Source organism: Kogia breviceps, chromosome 3, assembly GCF_026419965.1.
Source record: "Kogia breviceps isolate mKogBre1 chromosome 3, mKogBre1 haplotype 1, whole genome shotgun sequence".
NCBI lineage: Eukaryota > Metazoa > Chordata > Mammalia > Artiodactyla > Physeteridae > Kogia > Kogia breviceps.
Window position 1 is genome coordinate 150153279 of NC_081312.1, and position 21569 is coordinate 150174847.

At 52.2% G+C, this 21569-nt stretch overlaps 1 long non-coding RNA gene across 2 annotated transcripts in view; it reads left to right on the top strand.

Annotated features, from left to right (window-relative positions):
- LOC136793844 (uncharacterized) overlaps positions 1-15561 on the top strand; it is a 36415-nt gene extending 20854 nt beyond the window's left edge. The window contains exons 3-4 of one of the 2 annotated variants that reach the window (XR_010839822.1): positions 5002-5065; positions 11913-15555. This is a non-coding gene — a long non-coding RNA (uncharacterized lncRNA). Of the gene's footprint in view, positions 1-5001; positions 5066-11912 lie in introns of both variants that reach the window. The other variant, XR_010839823.1, reaches the window with a different exon arrangement.
- The last annotated feature ends 6008 nt before the right edge of the window (positions 15562-21569 follow it).

The window sequence follows — 21569 nt, forward strand, 5'->3', positions numbered from 1 at the left end:
CAAAATGATAATAAATACTGGGTTAAAATATATTATTAAAATTAGTTTTACCTCTTCTTTTTGGTGTGGCTTCTAGAAAATTTTAAAGTGATACATGTCGCTCATATTTTCATTGAGCTAGACTAGAGAATCAAGACCTCTTCCAGCCCCAATGTTCAGTAACTAATCCTGATCTACCCCTGGAAGGTCTCTGGCGACAGAGAGTTCTGTGCATGGAAAAGCCAGGCTGGAGGCTGGTGTAGCCTCTTAAATGGGGGTTACCCCTCAGTCCTTTGAGGCAGAAGGCCTGAATCCACAGGCAGCATCATGTTTTTCAGCTTTTAGGGTGGGAGGAAGAAAGCCAGTGGGTAACCCCCAGAAGAGTCTTTGCTCGGAGGTTTAGTAGTGCCCTGTGGAGTTTGTGTGGGCACAGATGTAGATAACAGGAGGGTTGCCCCAGGGGTGGAACATGCCCCCCCAGCTCCTGACCTCGAAGTGATTTCATAGTCTCCCAGATGTGTGGAAACCACAGGGCATGAGAAGGCAGCCGTGCATCCCAGGTTCGTGCCAAACCCACTTAAAGCAGGTTTCCTTTGGCCCGAGGGCTCCTCATTGCCCCTCTCCTGGCTGCCCCTCCTCCCCCGAGTCTCTGCTGCTCTCTGTGAGCTGAAGCTTCTGGGATGCACCTTGGCTCAGAGCCAGCGTCTTCTTGGAGAAGCCTCCTGCCCTGGCTCCTTGCCAAGCCTCGGGTCTTCAGAGAGATTTTCTGGGGAGGCGCTGGGCTCATCCTGCTGTCAGAGGGCAGAGAGGCCTTTTCACCTCCGGGGACTCCTGGCTGTGAGGCCAGCCTTGCTCGCAATCACCTCCCTGTCTCAGAACTTCAGTTTCCTACCCTGGACTGGGTTAAGGGCCTCTGAGCTCCAGTAACCCTTGAGGTTATGAAAAGAAGGCTCCTCACATGAGCCGGGGAGGTGAGGAATAGGCAGCCAGGAAATCATAATGAGTCATGATAATGGTGACAGGACTCATTTATTGAGCACTTATGTGTGCCAAGTTCTGCGCTAACGCTTTGCATACTTTAACTCCTTTAAGGCCTGTCTCTTGAGGAGCAGAAAGAGTAATAAAAGTAATCTAGGGGGGCTTCCCTGGTGGCGCAGTGGTTGAGAGTCCGCCTGCCGATGTAGGGGACACGGGTTCGTGCCCTGGTCCGGGAAGATCCCACATGCCACGGAGCGGCTGGGCCCATGAGCCGTGGCCGCTGAGCCTGCGCGTCCGGAGCCTGTGCTCCGCAATGGGAGAGGCCACAACAGTGAGAGGCCCGCGTACCACAAAAAAAAAAAAAAAAAAAAAAAAAAAGTAATCTAGGGTCTGCCCTTCTTTTCTAAGCCAGATGCCGTTGCGGTGATTGCATGGGGTATGTTTCAGAAGCTACAGCCCTTGGGTAGGTAGCATCTGAGTCCCCTGTGAGTCCTCATCTCCTAAGGAGTCAGCCTGGGCTTTGGGAAGCAGCAGGAGCTCATTTGGGTTGCTAGAGGATGGCTCTCTAGTGCCTCCTGCTTCGGACTGGCAATGTACTTGGATGATCCGGGTAGGAAGGCTGAGTGCTAGGCCCCTGGTGAGATGCTCAGACGAGGGAGAAGCATCCCACCCACTCCTAGCTTTCTCCTAATTGTCAGTGTGGTCCACAGCCTGGCTGTGCTTCAGTCTGTAAAGTCAGGGGTTGATTCAAGCCCACCAGTCTGCCCATGGTGCCAAGGGATTGCACCTGCCTGGGATGAGGTTGAACCTCCGCCTTCTGCACTGTTACATCCCGTGAGGTAGCATTCTGTCTTCCAGAGAAGGCAAAGGTCTCCACGTCCTCTGTCTAATCTCATCTGGTCCTTAAACAGAGAACGTTAGACCTTCTTCCTGATTCGCCCAGTTTGTTGGCACAGGACAGGAGAAGTGGTGCATGCCTCTGAGGGCGTGTCATTTCCTTGGGGAGCGCTGGGAGGCTGGGAGTAAAAAGAGGGAGGCCTCCAGTTTACAGCCACCCCTCCCTTTGAGCCTGCAGCTTCCTTTAAGCCATGTTTAGTTGTTTCTAGTCCGCTCTTCTCTCTTCTGCTGTTGGATCTTAGGCTTCAAGATCATGGTGGAAATCAACTATACTTCAGGCAGAAAAAGAAAAGATCATGGTGGTGTGAGGAAGTGCGTGTGTCTCAGTGGTGTCAGGGTCTGTGTGACCTAGTTCAGACCCCTGGGGCACACTATTTCACCTCTCTCTCTGAGCCCGTTTTCTCATCTGCACACTTGGGGGTAGTAATACTTACCTTGTGGCACTCAAGAAGTGTCAGTTTGCATCCCCCACCTGCCGCCTTGGAGTGGGTATATGTGTGTTGGGGGGAGGCGGGGGCTGAGCACGAGTGAGCCAGCACAAGTGAGCCAGCACGGCTCTGCCGCGGGGAACCATCTCACTGGTGGGCCACACGTCTGTAATGAGTGAAGACGCAGGGGAGGCAGCGATCGGGCTCAGCTCTCTGTTAGTCACTCTACAATAAGTCATGGCGTTTACTGACTGCTTCGGCTCCCAGCTCCGAGGTCCAGAGAGAGCCCCAGAAGAAGCCCTGACCTGTTCCCTGACCCCTTGGAGCAGAAACCAGCCTAAGAAGGCACACATTTGAGGTGCACAAAGCTTGACTCAGGCCATGGGAGTTAAGAGAGCAGGACTATGTGTGGGGTGGAGTCATCAGAGCAGCCTCATTGTACCCCCAAAGGTCTTCTAGGCTGAGGAGTAAGGAGGACTCCCTGAACAGAGGTTCAAAGGTGGGCATGAATCTTACAGGACTGAGTTAGAGATTTGGGTATGAAGAGCAGGTCAGATGGTGGCGGCCAAGAACAGTGGTGATGGAGGACAGGCTAGGGGAACTGGTCTTGTTACCATGTGCAAGATGGGTGTGGGTTGCTGCCAGGCCAGCCTGAGTCTAGTAGACACATCACATCCACTGTGGGCCTCTCACCGCTGTTGGCTCTTGGCCTGGATTTCAGTACCTCCAGGGCTGTGCCGTGAAACCATCCCAGTTTGTAAGGGAACTGTGGAGCTCAGAAATTGGAAGTCTTCCCATACCAGATTGTATTTTTTCTACTGCATTCATTTATTCATTCAGCTTTCATTGAGCACTATGTGTCAGGCTCTGGGCAATGCCTTGGGGATACAGAGAAGAAAACCACCATCCCTTGCCCAGTACTTTAAAGCTTGTATAATACAGAATTTCATCTATCTATTCAGAACGGGAAGGCTAGGCCCCGGGCGGGGGGGTGTTGGATTAGCGGAAACTGGGGGTATGACATTTCTCACCCATTTGCAGCTTCCTGGCTTTCCTGCCTCTCTCCATACCCCAAGAGCCTGGTAGAGCTGGGTCAGAGGCCATTTCATGCTTTGCCCTTGGTGACCTTAAGCTGCCATTTAGCCCAGGCTAGAACTTGGTTTTTTTAAAATTTTTCTTTCTTTATTTATTTTTGGCTGCATTGGGTCTTCCTTGCTGCCCGCGGGCTTCCTCTAGTTGCAGCGAGCAGGGGCCACTCTTCGTTGTGGTATGTGGGCTTCTCATTGTGGAGCACAGGCTCTAGGCACACGGGCTTCAGTAGTTGTGGCTCGCAGCTCTAGAGCTCACGCTTAGTAGTTGTGGCACCTGGACTTAGTTGCTCCGTAGCATGTGGGATCTTCCTGGACCAGGGCTCGAACCCGTGTCCCCTGCATTGGCAGGTGGAGTCTTAACCACTGCGCCACCAGGGAAGCCTGGGCTAGAACTTTAGTCTTCCAGATTCCATTGGTTCTTTATAGAACTGTCACCTCTCAATTGCCTTTTCTTCATTTAAGAAACAGCTTTGATCCTAGGAATCAGCATAGGAGTAACCTATCAAGATTTGCATTTGAGTGGTAAGGAACGTCTTAAATGTAATCAAATGATAAATTACCTCTGGGTGAATTCATATACAGAAGGTTTCTCCTCAGAAGAAATCCAACACTGTTTGGGGCCTCAAGGCCAGAATTCTCTCCTGGTTCTACTCAGACTGGTTGGGAGGTGAGCCTGCATGTAAGCATGTAAGTTAGCAACGGTGGGCACCCAGATGCCTTCTCTCAACACATCTGGCGTTTAAAAGAGTCATCCATTTAGCCACTAGGTTGGAGCCCAGCCTGTAAATGCATCCACCAGCTCTAAAGCCCAGACTACAGGATCTCATTCTCTCACTTGCCTCCCAGGAGGAGAAAGGCCAAACAGGTTTCATCTTATTGTTGTTATTACTGTTTTGGTGATTTTCTTGTTGACGTCAATGCGTGTATGTGTTTAGAAAGGTAAAACGCTAGGAGTTACGTGGCATTTGTGGTCAAACTACTTGTCACTCTGACGAGATGTAGCAGGGACCATGCCACTTCCCGCTCTGTGGAAGGTGGTTCCAGATCTTTGAATGGAGTCCCAGGTCAGTTGGAGACTCTCGGGGAAGTATCCTCCCCCCAGCTTCTGTATGGACAGGCCAACTGTTGCTGGTGGGCAAGATGAGCATATGTGAGACAGGCTTTCCTCTGTGGACAAGTAAGAGGCAAGTAGTGGGATGCGGATCAGTGCTGGACTCCACTTCTGAAACTTTCCATCTTTCCTTCCCTGAGAAACTCCAGAGAGGTTGGTGAGAGTGATTTCTCGGGAAGATGCAGTATGTTTTGCCTTCTGTGAGGGACAGGACAGTGGATGTCCAGCTGCTGACAAGGAGTGAGCCTTCCCCACACTGGGTGGCCTCTCGCCCTTCTAGCTTCCTGTGCATGGCTCTCTTAGAGGCAGTTTGAATGAATCTCATATGCACAGAGACTGGCCTTGGGTTTAAATTTGGTCACCAGTTGACAGCACATGCTTTAGTCTCGAAGCCACATGGTTGATGTTTCCTCCAGGACAAAGTACACGCATAGACCCCCATGCTAGTGCCTGACGCCTCTCCAGAGAAGCCATTTCCCATTCTGTTCTAGTCTCATGTTCCTTCTGTCCTCGCCAGAATGTGCTCCAAAGTCAGAAGACAGGGAAAGGAGAAGCAGGAGCCCTGGTGGAAGAGTCTGAAGGTGGGTCCTAGCCTGATACAAGCCATGGGCCGTGTGTGTGTGTGTGTGTGTGTGTGTGTGTGTGTGTGTGTGTTCACAGGTCATTCCAGCTGCTACTTTGACCTGCCTACACAATGAGCTCTCCAGTTTGGAGAGGAAATTTAAAAAGGGAAAGTACACCCGATAGTTCTTGGAGCCAGTTGCCTGTTAGGTTGGCTCATATGAAGTTTCTTTTTTATAGATCAAAAACAGTCAAATATTGGTGATTTTGTATGGTTCAACCTAATACATTTCCACTGCTCTGGGCCATTGGAGAGGGAGCCATTCATTCTCCATTAGTCTCAGAAGCACATTTTAAAGAGTCTCTGAGATTTTCAGCATTTGTATTCCTCTTCATCCTGCATACCCTTCTCAAAATTATTTTAACTGTAGGAAGAAATCACCCCAACCTGTGGATTCTACTGTAAGAGAAAACTACCCCAGCAAGGCTCCACTTTGCCCCAGCTTCAAGACATTTCTCAAAATGCAGGACAATCGAGATGACTTTCAAACACCTTTTCTTTCTGTATTAGAAAAAATCCTTCAGGGCAGCTCAGATAACCCTGACTAAGGGCTAAGACCAGTTCCAAACCTTTCTGTCTCAGGAGGCATTTGCTTCCATCTGGATGCCTGGAATGGTGTTGTACTTCACCTCCCACATAGCTGATAGCTGTCCTGGGAGAGAGCGGGGGAGGAGGTTGTTGGGGAGCTGGCGTGCAGCCTCTCCATAACCTTTCAGCCACCCTGGTGCTGGGCGACCAGCGGCGTGGGCTTTTGACTGAATGCACTCGCAGTCCTGCATTCATTATGCCATTGTCAGCGTGTGTGTCTGGGGCTGCCTCTGGGTGTGTGTGTTTCTTTTTGTGTCTGCGTGTCAGTGTCAGGCTGTGCGTGTCTGTTTACGTCGGCCTGTCTAGGCGGGCTCAGTGCGACAAGGAGCTGGGGGCTGTTGGTAGGAGGGAGGGCATTTCAAAGCCCCAGATCTCCCCCTCAGGAATCTCGGGGGATTTATGTATTGTATATATATTTACATGTGTGTGATAGATAGATAGATAGATAGATAGATAGATAGATAGATAGATAGATAGAGATGTCTATCTATCTATCTAGATAGGGTTTTTTTGTGTGTGCTGCTCATTGTGTAGGGCTACACGCAAGTGTCTGACCAGGTGTGGTGTAAGCAGCCAAGGGCCGGGTGAGCCCCATCTGCCAAGAGCTTACAGACTTGCCTTCCCACCTGCCCACCCGCCGTCCATGGGGAGCCTGTCCCTTCGAAGCTCACGGTCTCCTCTCTAATTTATTAGCTGGGAAGGAGGAGAAAATGAAATGTTGCCTGAAGACAATGGCCGAGACAGCAGGTCCCACCCTGCACAGTCGCCAGCACCTCTCCCCTCAGCCCTGTCTCCTCCTCTGCGTTCAGGATCTGTACATTACATTGCTCAGTCAGCAGTAAGAGGAGAAAGAACCCCCAAACCAAACTATAAAAAACACATTGGCCGTGGACATGCAGGGGTAGCTATAGGCTGTTGAAGGTAGGAGAGGGCAATAAGGCAAAGATTTGAGCCAGACTTTGTATCTGCCGGCCCAGTGGGTACAAGGCCCCTCATCCACTCTGGGGTCCCCCACCTCTGAGTCCTGGGACTTCTCCCTGCTGCCAGACAGGGGAGGGGAGAGGGGCCCAAGGCAGCTGCAGGGGCTGTGTTAGTAAACACTTTGCTGGGTTCCCATTTTCTTCATCACCCCACCCTTCTCCACTCCTGATGCCCCATTACACACACTCCCCCCACAGCATCCCTTTTTCTGTGGCCTGCACAATGAGCTCATTGTCCTGGGTGTGAGTTGAATAAGGGATCGGCAGGCCTGTTCCCAGCATTGTCCGAGGGGCTGGGAAAAACCCCAGCGCAGGCAGGAGGACCAGACCAGACAGAGACAGATGCCTAAATTAGCAACAAAGCTTTGTGCACGTCCCCCGGACAAGGGCTCGCCTTGTTTGCGTGGACTCGAGGGTGTGGAGCTGGCCGGCTGCTCGCATGTCTCCCCATGTTAATTAGTTTTGCATGCATGTCTGAGAAGGTGCCAGGGGAGATGTGTTTGCCTTTCCCCGGGAGGGGGACCTGTTTGTGGCTGTGGAGCTGAGCTGGGCTGCGCCTACCTGGGGAGCCAGGCTCTGAGCCTGGGTGGGAATCTTGGCTCCCCCATCCTGCTCTTCTGTCTCTCTGTCTTTTTAGGGGGGCTTGGCTTTGCTCCCCATGGCTTCTCTACTGCTACCCCACCACGTCTGAAAGTTGGTTAGCTCTGACTACAGGGAACTCACTGGCTTCCACCCAGACCCGGGCCAGTGCCTGTCCATCTGGCAGTCTGTCTCCCACGACACAGGGCCCCCCGGGACCAGGCAGCAGAAGCGGCCAGTCTGGGCTCTCCTCCGTCCCCAAGCCAGATGGCCAGTCTGCTTATCGAATTACGGCCTCCCCTGGCCCCAGACCCCCGCCGCCCACAGTTGAGCCAGGATCTTGTTTGGGATATGACGGAGAAGCCCTCTTTTAGGCCCTCGAAGGGGCCTGGCCCTGAGGAGGAAAGAGGTCTGGTAGACAAGGCATGAGCATGTCCTTGTCACTGGCTTGCTGCCTGACCTCAGGGAGGCCAGTTCATCGAACACCCGAGTCTCAATGTTCTCACTGGCGAAACAAGTGAGTGGCACTTCAGGAATCTCCTGGTTCCTTCCAACTCAGAAAGTCTGTGATGGTTGTGGTCATTTTAAACCTGTGTTGATTTAGCTCTCACTGATTGAGCATAATGACAGGAATGGGACCAGTGAATTCTGGCCAGGGGTGGAGCAGGGGTTAGAGGAAGGATGTTATCACCGTTGGCACTGGAGCGTGGGCCTCTGTTTTTGGAGCCGGTAGAGGATTAGGAGCTGGCAGAGCCCCTCTTCCCAGGTGCTCACAGAACTCAGCCCCAGCAGCCCAAGCCCTCCTCCTCCTGCCCCTACCCTGCAGTGGTGGGAGGCAGGCCCTGGCTCGGCAGAGGGAAGCTTGGCAGTGGCAGCAAATGGGAAGCTGGAGCGAGAGCAGCTGCTGGCCAAGGCCCTGGGTGTGTTCCGGTCGCCCCCTGCAGGCCCTGACATGGGGGACAGGGCTGGGAAGGGGCTGGATGCCTGCCGAACTGGGCCTCCGGATAGCTTTCTGGGTCGTGCCACAGCCCCTCACAGTAATGCGGGAAGGTCAGGGCGCAGGGGTGTGGAGCACAGGCCCTCCTGTTCAGGTACAGGAGTCTTAGGATCCAGCGACCAGGGCGTCTGGTTTCATGGCCCTTCCCTAGCCTTTCCCCCACCCTGCCCCACTGGCCCTGCCCTCTCATCACAGCTTCTTAGTAATTGAAAGTCTAAGCCTGGGACACTCAACAGTCCAAAAAGCCCTGTGCCAAAACCTCCAGTTCCTTCCCGTTGGGTCTTTATGGACCTATTCATCTCATTTCTTACAGACCTGGTGAGTCTGTGCAGACATAAGGGAACTTCTTTGCCTGTATTTGTGTTTTAAATATTTTGCGATGGCTTTGGTTCAGGAAGTGCTGGGGTTTTAGGGAAGAGCTTTGAACACCCAAATTCCTTCTCTTGTCCCTTCTTTGCCAGCCTCCCCCATCCCTGGTGCTCCCTCCTGCTCTCTCTTTTGTTGTGTGGGATGCATCTTGCTCTTGAGTCGGGCAGCTGATTAGAGGGACCCACAGAGAGCCTCTGGGATTACCCTCAGCAGGCGCTCAGTCCTGGCAGGGGAGGAGGCCCTGGGCTCCAGCCAGTCCCCGCCCCCAGTGCACTCACTCACTTCCTACCCCTCTCCCTGTCTCCTAGACTGCTCCATCTGGGGACCTGGAGGGGAAGTCAAAAGCTAAATGAGGAAGAGTATAGAGGTTAGAACCCATGGTGGAAACAGAGAGTAGGGTCCACAGTAGAGGTGGGGGGAGAGAAGCAAGGCAGGCAGGGCCTTGGGAGAGCCACGCACTGCCCTCCTAACCCCTCCCTACTCCTCCCTCCTGGACATTAGCTGCCTCAGCTGTAGCCCTGAGCTCCTTAATCTGGTGATCAGTGTGGTGCTCCGGGGAGGGCTGGCAGAGGCTTTAGGAGGTGACAGGGGATCTTGGGAGTCGCACTCTGCTAACCAAGCGTCACACAAAGCCAGGGAATCACATTCCAAGCATGGCTCCCCATTCCAAGGCTGGACCAGCATGGGTGGTACCCAGTGGAGGGCTGGGGCACAGGCCCTGCATGCAGCTGGAGTGACCTTGTTCTTTGTTCCTCAGGAGGAAAGCTCCCAAGATTTAGGCTCTCTAGCCCTATCTTCATGGTGCCGGTTTTATTGTTTGGTAGCTGTCCCCACCCTTACCCCAGCCCCCAAATCCTCTGGCTTCCTATCCCAGTTAGGAGAAGCCATGTATACATTGCAGGTATTCCTTTCCCTGGCTATCCAGGAAAATGCTGTCAGGGCTGGTCAGGGGGTAGGGAATTTGTTCTAGAACTAATGAAATGTGCTGGGCAGTGTGCCTCCCCTGCTTACCCTGAGCCCTGAGAGAACCCTGGGGAGGTAAGAAAATGAGGTGAGGATGCTAGGCACAAGCCCAGGTGCTTCAGAGCCTTCCAGCCCACCGGGATGGGGAGGTCCCCGACCTGGGACCTTGGCTGGAGAGGAGGGACAAGGCAGAGGCCCAGATCAGAGTTCTGCTTCTGACATCACCATACAACAGACCCCTGAATATCTGAGAGCCTTTTAACCCTCATCTGTAAAATGGGAACAGTAATCCCTACCTCCCCATGGAGTTGCTAAACACTAAATAGGGTTCATTTTCCTTCTCCTTTTCCCTTAGGTATGGGGCAGGTATGAAGGAGTTGAGCTTCTCAAAGTCGGTTGATACAGCTATGACTTGGAGGATGAGGACAGCAGTGACGTGCAGAATATTTAACCATGGGCACCGGCCAGTCAAATGGCAGCTGGCCCAAATCAGCAGCCCAGGGAGGAGGGCACAGCTGGGCTGAAAGGAGTTCATTTGTCTTTGTGTCTTTCTGTTCCATCACGTGTCTGTTCATCAGCGAGCCAGCGAGCACACAGACTTCCCTCGAGGGCAGTTCCTGACGAGGTTGCAGGATGCAGGATCCCTGATCTCCTTTGCATTTTGAGCAGGTCAGGTCTGCCTGGCATGGGGGCACCCTGCTCCACCTGGCAGAGGACCCAGCAGCAAAGGGCAGTGAGCCGAAGTCCTTCCTAGCTCCAGGCCCTGCCCTGGCTACAGCTCTGCCATCAGGCTCTGTGGGGACAAGCTTCTCCTGGGGGCTTTCACCCTCCTTACACCCACACAAGCTGCTCCTCCTCCCTGGCCCTTCTTAAAAGTACTGGGGGTGAGGATTAGGGACCTGTCCATGTTCTGGTCCATCTCCTCATGCCTCTGTTTCCTCATCAGCCAGGGGAGGTTCGTGGTCCGTACCATCTGGCTGTGGAGGATTGGGAGTGTGGTGGTGGAGTTGGTGTGGAGCCCCATTCTGTCATCAAGGAAGGCTTCTGGTCCCATGGCGGCGTCTGCCCCAGCCCCAGCCTTCCCGAAGCCACCGCTTGACACGTGGTGTGCTCTGCCAACAGTAGCTTCTTTTACCTGGTCCTTCTGTGTGCCTCGCTGGGTGAAATCCCTGCCTTTGAGGGCTCCGAATAGCCCGGTAGAGTGACAGATTGCATAGGAAGACACAGCCCTACCTAGCTGAAAGTCAGAGACTTGGACTTCCTTCTGGTCTTGGGTGAACCCCCTCCCTTTCTGGACCTGGAAAAGGAGCATTGGCTAGGATGGCATCTAAGGTCCCTTTTAGCTGTGACATTTTGTAATCTGGAAGTTTTTCCTGCTTTTTCTCTTCTGCTACCTACCAGTAACCCTCACCCCCAGCCCTCTGGCTCACAGGAAACCCAACCAGCATGGTCTCCTTCAAGTTGCCCTGGGATGCAGGGAGGCATTTCTGCACCCAGAGGCTACAGAAATGAAAACCCAGCTCACTGCTGGCAAGTGACGTGAGGCTGGGTCGTGACCTGTCCTGGGGCGAGTCTTTGGCCGGAGAGCACAAGTCTTAGCTGAGTTTGTTCCTGGCTTCTGATCTGGAGCCTTCTCTTCTGTTTCCATGTGCTCTGGCTGGTCTTTGTCCTGTGGCTCAGTTTGCCACCAGGTGACCCTCACAATGGGTTTTCATTGCTCACCTTGGGACTTGCCCTCTCCTACTTCCCTTGGCCAGGCTCTTCGGACTCAGAAGATCCAGGCCCCGAGAAGCAATCCATAGGGGAAATGCTACTTCTCAGTGCCTAGCCCCCCTCCCCAGGGCCCCCAGCCAGGTGGCTCTGCCACCAGTACAGCTGACACAAGTTCAGGCCACAGAATCAGGTGGACATGGGCTCAGGTCCTTGTTTAACCAGAGCTAGCCCTTAACCACTCCGAGCCTCTGTTTTCCCATTTCTAAAATGAGGATTTCTCATATTCATATATTTCTCATGAAGTTGCAGCGAGGCCTAGCAATGATATAGGTAAAGTTCCTTGAAAATGTAAGGTTGGTCTATCTTACCTTCTCATCCAAGCTGAGCCTTCAAAGGCCACAGACATAAACCATTGTCTTTCCTGACCTCTCGCCTTTGAGTTTCAGCCTGCTCTGCTGAGGAGGTTCCGAGACAACCTCAAGCAAGCTCCTCCCCACTAGCCCCAGGGAACAGAAATACCTACTTTCCGCCCTAATAATACCTGAATGAGATTTATAGGACATCTTCCTCCCCAGAGTGCAAAACTCCCTCTCACATATTATTTCTCTTATCTTTAGATTGTCCTGTGAAGTGTGATGGGACAGCCTGTTTTCACCTTCTCTGAAAATGGAGACAGGAGGAACTGTGGGTCTTGCCAAGGTCACAGGATTGGAATACAGAGCCATGCCGCTCCAGGACACTCGAGATCATCAGAAGGGGAAGAGCCAAGCAGAAAGGAAAGACGCAGTAGACGCTGACCTGAGGCTGCAGCAGTCAGGGGCCAGGATGGAGGAGGAGGACTGGGCCAGAGGGCATGATGCAGGCTCCGCTCCCATTCCTTCTCCTGTGGGACTTGGCAGGGGACCTGGGGAAACATGCCCCAACCCATCCTGTGGAGGTCTTTGCCTTTGACCTGTTGGCCGCCATTTTGGGCCTTGTCACATCGTGTGCCTCTTCCGTCCAAGCTGCTCTAACCTGGCCTGCAGCAAACAGAAGCTCTTCGCCATCCACATTTCCACCCCAGAGGACCGAGGGCTGCACGCTGGGAGGTTGCCAAAGCAAGGGGCTCCAGCCTTCTAGGAGTTAACGACTCCCTCTCCCCAGCTGTCCTCCCCTTGGTGCTCCTCCTTCTCCCTCCTCCTGCTCGCAGCAGGCAGGGCCTGGACCTGGGAGCCATGCCGCTGTGCTGTTGCCAGGGGAGCCGGGAGCCAGATCTGAGCTATGCAGGGAAAAGGCCCGGCCTGTCAAACTGTCTGAGATGAACCGCCGCCGTCCCCATGCAGCTGGGCTCAGACGTGTCTCAGCTCTTGTTCTGTGCCTGAGAATGGCGAAGCCCAGTGAGGTTCAAGGGCAAACTCACTATTCATTAGTCAGGGGTTCTTGACGTCCGTCTCTCCCAGGGATGGGTACCCTCCCCCGCCCCGCCTCCCTTTTTCTCTCCCTCCTGTAATACATTCCTGGGTGCCTTTGGTGAGGACTGCACACCCTCCTCCTCCTCCTCCTCCTCCTGCCCAACTCTTCTCCAAAAGCCCCTGAATAAACTCCCCCCAAGGAGACCAGGCAGGGCAGAGACAATGGCCGCAGGAAACCATTCAGGCGGGACTCCAACCACACTGGCCTGCCCTCCACATCCACTGCCCCTGTGGGCCCCACTCCCCGCTGACCCAGGGCACACCTGGACTACTACCCCACATGGGCCTGGATAGGACAGAGCCACTGGGCACTGCCCTCAGGACAACAGGTCAGTCCAGTGCTACTCGGTGGGCTCCTTGAATGCCTCCATGGCCTGTATCTCACATAGCTGCCTGTCTTGGTGCCTTTCTCTACCATCGTGTGTCTATTCTAAGACACTCTCAAACACTGTTGGTTGGAAAGTGTGAAGTGCAAAGGACACATATACTTGGTTATAAACAAATTGCACTGCTAGAAATTTACTATATGGTTAATATGCAAAAGTTCCCAAAGAAGAATGTACAAGAATGTTCATCAGAGCATTTCTTTTATAAGAATGTAAAGAAATTGAAATGAACCTATGGTCCATTCATACTGTGAAATATCATGCAGCTACAAAAATTAATGTGGTAGGTCTCTATATATTGGCTGATATGGAAGGCTGGCCAGTATATATTGTTGGGTGAATAGAATAAATCGTAGAACAGGCAATAGAGTATGATCTTATTTGTGTGTATTTAAAAGTCGTAAGTATGCTTATATATGAAGAGATTCTGGAAGTATGTATTAAAAGGCTACCTCTGGGGAGTGGGAAGGGATGAATGCACTCTTCCATTTTCTTTCCACTTTTATTGAGAAATGTAAAGAGGCTATTTAATATAGTAGGCTTAACTTCTATTAACCAACTTGGAGTAGGAGCTCCAAGAGAATGGTGGTGAGGCTGTAAGAAAAAACATCCCAGAAACTATGCCATTGGCCATTTTCGGGCCAAACAATCACATGTCATCGTCATGGCTGTTATTGTTGTTAATTAAAAGCCTACCAAGTGCCAGGCTTAGTACTTTGGGGTCTGGCTTAGGTGGTATCATTATTCCAGTTTCCCCATGCTGAAGAGTAGTTGACTGGCTTGTCCAAGTTCCTCAGCAGGGATTGGGTTGTTAGGGGGGATCCCAGTTCCACTGAGAGTAGACACATTGCCCCTTCGTCTTCAGGAGCTGCCTGTTTGGGGGGGTGGCCTTGGAAGTCCCAGTCATGCGGCCCCCCGACACCCACCTGGTCATGCGATGGAGGGGGCGCATTGCCCCCTTCTGCCACTGCCCAATAGAGGTCTCATTGTGTTGGGGGCCATTGGGCTTGGGCCAGCAGGAGGAGTGGGCAGGGCTGTGAAAGGCCTTATTTGCATAAGCAGCATGTGTCCTGAGAGAGAGAGATCACCACACGGAATGTAGAGCACTTTGCCTTCCCTGTTTACTTCACCCCAGAAAAAGTAAACGGCCTAGCAAGTGTCTCTGAGGAACAATACGGGGCTCTAGGAGTGGGAGGCACGGGTCTGGCTACACAGGAGGCAGGCCAGGACTTTGCCACTGCCACCGGTGGAGCTCTCCATTGGGTCCCTGATGGCCTGGGTGGGGTCGGGGGGAAAGGTGCCATGGATCTGGATCAAGCAGCCACCCAGAGGGCCCTGGGAAATCCGTGGGGTCCTGGGGCCTAAGCGGCACCTACAGTCCACCCAAATCAGCTGTGGAGCCTGCAGAGAGAGCAGGAAAGAATTAAAAATGGACCACATGCAGAGGGCTACAGTGACTCCTCATAACTTTATAGGCTGTCAATATTATAATTATACCCATTTTACAGATGACACTGAGGCCCAGAAAAGTTAAGTTATAGGTCCCAAGTCACACAGCTAGTAAGTGCCAGAACTGAGATTCAAAACCACCTCTCTTGGACCTCAAGTCTGTTACTCCAAACCCCAAAGAGATCCTGTTTGGCTTGACTACTTAGAGGAGGTCCCCAAAGCTGCAACCCCTCCTTGCCTACTGCCATACATAGAGTTATTAACCCCTCCTCTGCAAGGTCACCTCCTCAAATGGTTCCTTGCCTGGGGTCCTCCCGCAATTTTACCTGATGCCATCTATCTCCTGCAGTATGCCTGGCCCTGGACTGGGCAGTGGAGTGGTGGGGAGGAAGATTGTAGAGACTCTGGTTAGTTTAGCCTCTCCTTGGAGTTGTCCAGGGTCAGTAGGGTGGTCCAGATGGACTTCCTGGGGGTGGAGGCCTTGAGGCAAAGACATAACCCAGCTGGTCAAGACAAGCGTGAGTGAGCATTGGAGAGTGGGGGCTGGGGACTGGGGAAGGCCCAGGGCTTCCACTTGGTGGGAAATGGGGAGTGGGAGTGGGTGGGGTCAGAGGGTCTAAATGCTGCAGCTTCCCAGTCCCCTGGCTGCAGGTCCCCTACAGTTCTGCAGATTCTGCTTCTCCCCTGACCTGAAGGGGCCTTACAGGAAGATGAGGGCACTCCTGGGCTTGCCCCAGTGCTTCCGAGAGTCTGGCCTGATGAGGACCTCAGGGACAGCTGAAGCTGCAGAAGCAGAGGTGGGAGAGCAGAGATCTCACTCAGGCAGCTGGAATCATTGGGACTTTTCCAAGGCCAGTGGGTCCCCCTGGATGGTCCTGCGGGAGGACTAGGGCAAGTTCTGAGAGAGGGGCCTCTTCCCATCCTGTAAACCTCACCTCCCTGTTCCCAGCCCACAACAAATAAAGTTTCTTTGTAAAGCCTTCCATGTCTCTGGTCAGTTTTCTGGGGGGAGGACATGGGTGAGGAAAGTAAGATTTATCCACTAGCAAAGACAATTCATGGTGTGTCAGGTGTGGTGGATCCCTGATATGGATGGGAAGAGTGGAACAAGAAGCCTCCCAAGGCCTTGGAAAGTCTGTCTCCCTGATCTGGGCTAGGTTCCTTTGGGATAAAGGCCATTGGCTGGTCCAAGGCCTACCTTTAGCCTTGAGGATGGCAATCTTAGGTGTACTACCCTCAGAAGAGGGGCTCTGGAGGTTCTGGATTTTGAGACAGCTCCCAAGCTCCTCCTAAACCTCCATCAGTGTCTTCTCATATAATCCTCACAATGACACACACCATGCCCCCACCATAAGACTTAATCCCATTTTACAGACTAGGAAACAGAGGTTTCAGAGAGGCTAAGAAATATGCAAAGACACGCAGCTGGGAAGCAATGGAGGTGAGCTCCAGATCTCATTTCTGTAACCAGAATGGGATGCAGTGGTTCGTAAATCTGAAAGCCCTTGACAAGGTTCTCCATGTATGTGCAAAATCACAGCATTCCTTTTCACAAGGCCCTTGGACTTTCTTGTGCCAGGCACTGTTTTAAGTGCTTGTTCATGTCCTCAATCATGGTTTAATCCCCAGACATCCCTATGCAAAACTGGGCATTACCTTAATTCCTATTTAACCAACGGAGAGAGTGAGGCAGAGGTAGCTGGTGGGTGCGGGTGTGGGTGCAGCCAGGATGCCGGCACAGCCACACCTGTCCAGATGCCAGGCACTCACCCACTGCCCACGCTGCCTCCCTAAAGGCCTGGTGCTCCACCAGCCTCGCCCTGCCGCACAACCCCAGTGAAACTTCTCTCATCCCCGCACCACAGCGGTTCCGGCTGCGTACGGCCCCTGGCGGCGCGGCGGGGTCTGCATCGCCGTCCGGTAGGCGGCGCTGCCTGGGGCGCCCGGCTCCCCCCGCGGGCCGCGCTCCGCCGGGCAGCAGGCTCGGGCCCCAGGGCCCCGGGAGGAGCCAGGACCCCAGGCGGGAGGGAGAAGACTGAGGGGCGCGCGGCACAAAGAGCTTTTTATTTAAATTTGTTTAGAGTTTCGCGAATTTGCATGAAAAATGTGTGAGAAAAGCCAGCTCCGGTGACCTCATCCGCACCTGCCATTAACGTTCAATTAGCTGCTGAATAGCGGCCGCCGACGCGACGTGCAGAGAATCCGGCCGGCCCCGCGCAGCTACGGCTGCGGGCCGGGTCTAGGATGGGGTGGGAGTGGAGGGCGGGGGCGCCGGGCCCCGGCCTACTCCTGCGGGCGGGAGACCCACGGCCTGGTTCGCGCCCCTCCTCTCTGAGGGGACGAGGGGACCCCACAACCCTTGAGTCCGAGGCCGTTTGGGGCGCACCTGGGCCCAAGGACACCTGGAGATGCCAGGCTCCCTCCCGGCGCCGAGGAGGGCGGGCTCGCCACCTCCCCAGAACGAGAGGTGGACGGATGAGCCCCCGTCCGAGCTCAGATGGGTTCCCTCGCCACCTTCCGGACAAAGTGTCAAGTACAAGTTCAAGTTCAGGGCTGGGCCCGGGGGGGCGCCAAGCCTTCCCCGGTCGCCTTTGTTCTTCAAGATAATCGCTCCCAAGTCCCCTCCGGGCGGGACCCGGCAGACGCCCCCGCCCCGCCCCACCGTGCCCCGCAGGAGCCGCCTCCTCCCGCCCGCGCGGCGCCTGTGCCCTGGTCCCGGCACCCCCGCTCGGGGCCACCGAAGGGTCTGGGGGCTCGGGGAGGGGGGAGGCGCGATCCGAGTCCGTGGGAGCCTCCCCATTCCCGCAGTCCCAGCAGCACACCGAGCTTGGTCGGACGGATGCTCGCGCTGAGGTAAGAAGCCTTGGCGGGGTTCGCCTGCACCCCTTGTGCCCCGCCCCCGCCCCGGACTCTGCGACCCACAGGAACAGGGCAGGGCAGCCCCGTCGGGCCTCGGGGGTGGGGGCGCTGCCCCTCCAGGGCTCTCAGGAGTACCAGGCCTGGGGCGGGGGGCACAGAGGGCAAGGGCGCCCTGTGTCTGCCCGGTGAAGTCGCCGGCCTTTCCCAAGGGCGTCTAGCTTATCCATCTCTCATCGGGTTAGCCTCTTGGTCTCCACTTCTGTGCCGCTAGTTCTGGCTCTGGCTCCTCCTTGCTTTCTCTCAGATTCTGCTGGAGGATCCCCCAGTTAGAATCTAGCTCCCCAGGCCCTGAAGCTCGGTCTGGAGAGCTGGAGGGGTGTGTGTGTGTGTGTGTGTGTGTGTGTGTGTGTGTGCGCTGTGGACTTTCCCTCCCCCATTTCCAGCACCTAAATTAAGGACCTGGGCCAAATGGTGGTAGCTGGGGTGGGGTGGAGTGGGCTGTGACTTAGTGGCAGTGCAGGGGCCATAAGGTATGCTCCTTATTGCAGGTAGAACCTCTTGCTGTTCCTGCTGTGCCTGGTTCCTGGATTCTGTGTGGGGACAGGTATTAGCTTGTACCTCACCCCCCCCAGCACACTGCCAGGCTGAAAGGGTACAGAAGGCTTCTTCTGAGTGGCCCAAACCTTGTCCCCCATTCCTGCCTTTCACTGTCAGATAGATGCTCACTCTGAGGTTGTTTACATACTGGTGCTTTACACGCAGTTCTAACGTCCATGATATTTGGTTTCCAAATTCACAGCATCTTAGAAGTAGCAAAATAAAAAAGGGGAGATGGGCTTTTTCCTGAAGCCACACTGCTCCCCTTCTGTGTTCCTTCCCTTCTTCTTCTGTGTACTCCCCAGAGTTCTTACTTCTGGAATTTTAGTCATGATGAAGTTTCTGCCTGAGTATACTCCTTCCCATCTTCACTTGGCCAAACTTTAGCAAGTGTTTCCTCCTCTAGGAGATCTGCCCAGATTTCCCCCACGTCTCTCCCTTTCTTAACATCTTCAGCTGCACTGCCAAGTGCTTAGTACATGATAAATGAAATAGTTTCTGGATGGATTAATAAAAAAATCAAATACACATAAATTTGGAGAGCATTGAGGATTGAGGGTCTTTTTTGGTTTTTGTTTTCTTTTTAATAAACATTGGTTCAAACTGAGATATCTCCCAGGGACTCCTTCCCTCTGTTCTATTACATACAAGGTCTCATTCACAAGCAAGAATTAGCAGGAAAAGGCTAGGTCCATGTACTCTGTTAAAAAGGAGAAAAATTCTATGCAAATTGCTTTAAAATTTAAAAAAGAAGAAATACCAGCAGGGAGCCCCTCAGCCTCTCTAAGGCTTTCCCTCTCCATCTGACTGGGTTCTCTGAGGGCCTGGAGGGGCTGAGGTTTCATGTGCTGCATCAAATCCCCGACCTTCCTGCAAGGCCTCATCGGGGCCACCAGGAAGTTGACTAAAAATGGAGACTCTGACCTAGCTACTGCATGTCTTTATGCTCCCGATGATTCATCACTGATATGCTGATGTCAGAGGAGCCTAGGAAGATGTTTACATCTTTTTAAAAAGGGAAATGGAAACTTTTTCCTGCAAAACCATCTGCAAAGTTTGCTCTAGACCCTTCCTCTTCCCATGAGAACTTCTGACCTGAGTCTAATCTGATTCTCCCTGGGTTATTGTGACATCTTGGATAAACCTTTTTTTTTTTTTTTTTTTTTGTCCCAGTAGCCAAGATTCCCAACTCATGGTTGGGCAGAATGAGGAACTTTAAGGCAGAAGTTTGCAAAGGGCAGTGTAAATACTATTCTGATATAGAGTGAGAAAATAATAATTTATAATTTATATATATGAACTCATTTAGTCCTCTCAACTAAAGGAGATGGGTCTTGTTATAAGCCCCCTTTTATATAAGAGAAAACTAAGGTGCAAAGCAAACTGTCTTCAGTGTCACATCTAAAAAGCAGTCCAGGTGGGCTTAGAATTTAGGCAGGCTGTTTTAGATTCACTGTGCTTGACTTCCAACATTTGAGCTTTATTTCTGAGCTAGGCACTGAAAATGCCTCCCAAATCACATTTCACATGGATTCTCTTGCTTTCCCTATCACACAGAGACAGAAAGTAGGTCTTAGAGGGTGGGGATGAACAGCTCAACCTTTGGAATCTTGTGTTCAAACCCTGACCCTCTCTCTTACAAACTATTGATATGTGACTTTTGCCAATTCTCCATTTCCTCATCTGTAAAATGGACTTGTAAATCGATCTCAAGGGCTTGTTGTAAGGATAAAATAAGATGTTGTGCTTAGTCCAGTGCTTGAGACGTTATAAATGTATCCAAGAGTGAAAGCCATGATTATTTTAACAGCAGTCATCTTTAATGACAATGTTACTGTCACTTTGCATTTTTGAAAAACAACACTCCTGCCCCTCAGAAAACACTGTCAACAATTGGTCTCCACATGCTTTAACCAAGCATCTGAGGAGGTGCCCAGACTGTGGTAGGACAGCTGCTCCATTCTGTACGAGATAACCCAGACCCCCAGATGGTCACATGGATCCCTGGTGTCTTTGAAGGTGATGAAGTAAACGCAGACCCTTAAAATCTTGTCCCTCCTGGTGTGTGTGTGTGTCAGGGAGTGTTGGAAGAAGGATCTTGTAGATAATTGAGAGAATTAAAGGCTAAGACAGCAGACTACTAAGGAGAGAAATCTGAGATGAACAGTTCTGTTTTTTCTTTCTTAACTTTAAAATCTGGCCATTGTCTCTCCATGAGGAGAATAAGACTAGACCCTGCTACAGAAGCTGATCTGATCAGTGGGACACTTCTTCCTCTTTTCATTGAGTTAATAGTTATTTATTGAGTGCTTGTTCTGCACCAGGCATTGTTTTTAGGCACTAGGGATACAGAACAAAACAGAATAACCCCTGCCCTTGGGGAGCTGACGTGTGTGTGTGTGTGTGTGTGTGTGTGTGTGTGTGTGTGTGTGTATGGAAAGAGAGAGAGAGGGAGGGAGGAAATAATTGCCTCTGAGCAGGATCCCTCTTGGTGGGGATAGATCAACTGGACCACCCTCACTCACTCACCCTTTAAAGACAAGGGCACATGTTTTCACACAGCTGTTTCTGCCTATGGGTGGAACTGAGGAGAGAGAAAGGGAGAGAGAGATGACTCAACTTCCATATCAGAAAATAAGTAAAGGACTGAGGCAGAGATTCCTCGAGAAAAGTGCTCATCAAGCAGGCAATACACAGGTGTTCTGCCCTCCTCCATCCCATTCCTGGGCTTCTGGGACCCAGGGAATGCTAAGATCCTGACAGTGGTGCAGGGACAGAAATGGTGACAATCAGTGGAGGAAACCAAGAGGACTGGGAAGGTGTGAGGCTGCATCCAGGGTCTGGGCAAATCATATTAACAGCTTGCCCGTGACAGCATGTTTCTAAATGCATTACATATATGAAGATTAGCTCAGTTACCCTTCACCAGGAGCCTGTGAGACAGGTATCATTATTAATCTCTGTTTCAGAGATGAGGATATTGAGGCACAGAGAGACTAAGTAAAGTGGCCCAAGGCCACATAGCTGGTAAATAGCAGATCTGCGTCAGATTTAAACCCAGGCAGCTTGGATCCACCAACTCCACTACCAAACTGGTTTTTTTTTAGTAGGAATGTAAATTGGAATACTCTTTTCCCATTTTAATTAATTAATTAATTTATTTTAATTATTTTGGGGGGGTTATTTTATTTACTTGAGCCCAGCCACTCCGCGGCATGTGGGATCTTCCCAGACTGGGGCACGAACCCGTGTCCCCTGCATCGGCAGGCGAACTCCCAACCACTGCGCCACCAGGGAAGCCCATTTTAATTAATTTTTATTGGAGTATAGTTGCTTTACAATGTTGTGTTAGTTTCTACTGTACAGCAAAATGAACCAGCTATACATATACATATATCCCCTCTTTTTCGGATTTCCTCCCCCTTTAGGTCCACAGTGCATTAAGTAGAGTTCCCTGTGCTATACACTATGCTCTCATTAGTTATCTATTTTACCAAATTGTTTATCAAAGGACCATGTTTCAGAAAGAAAT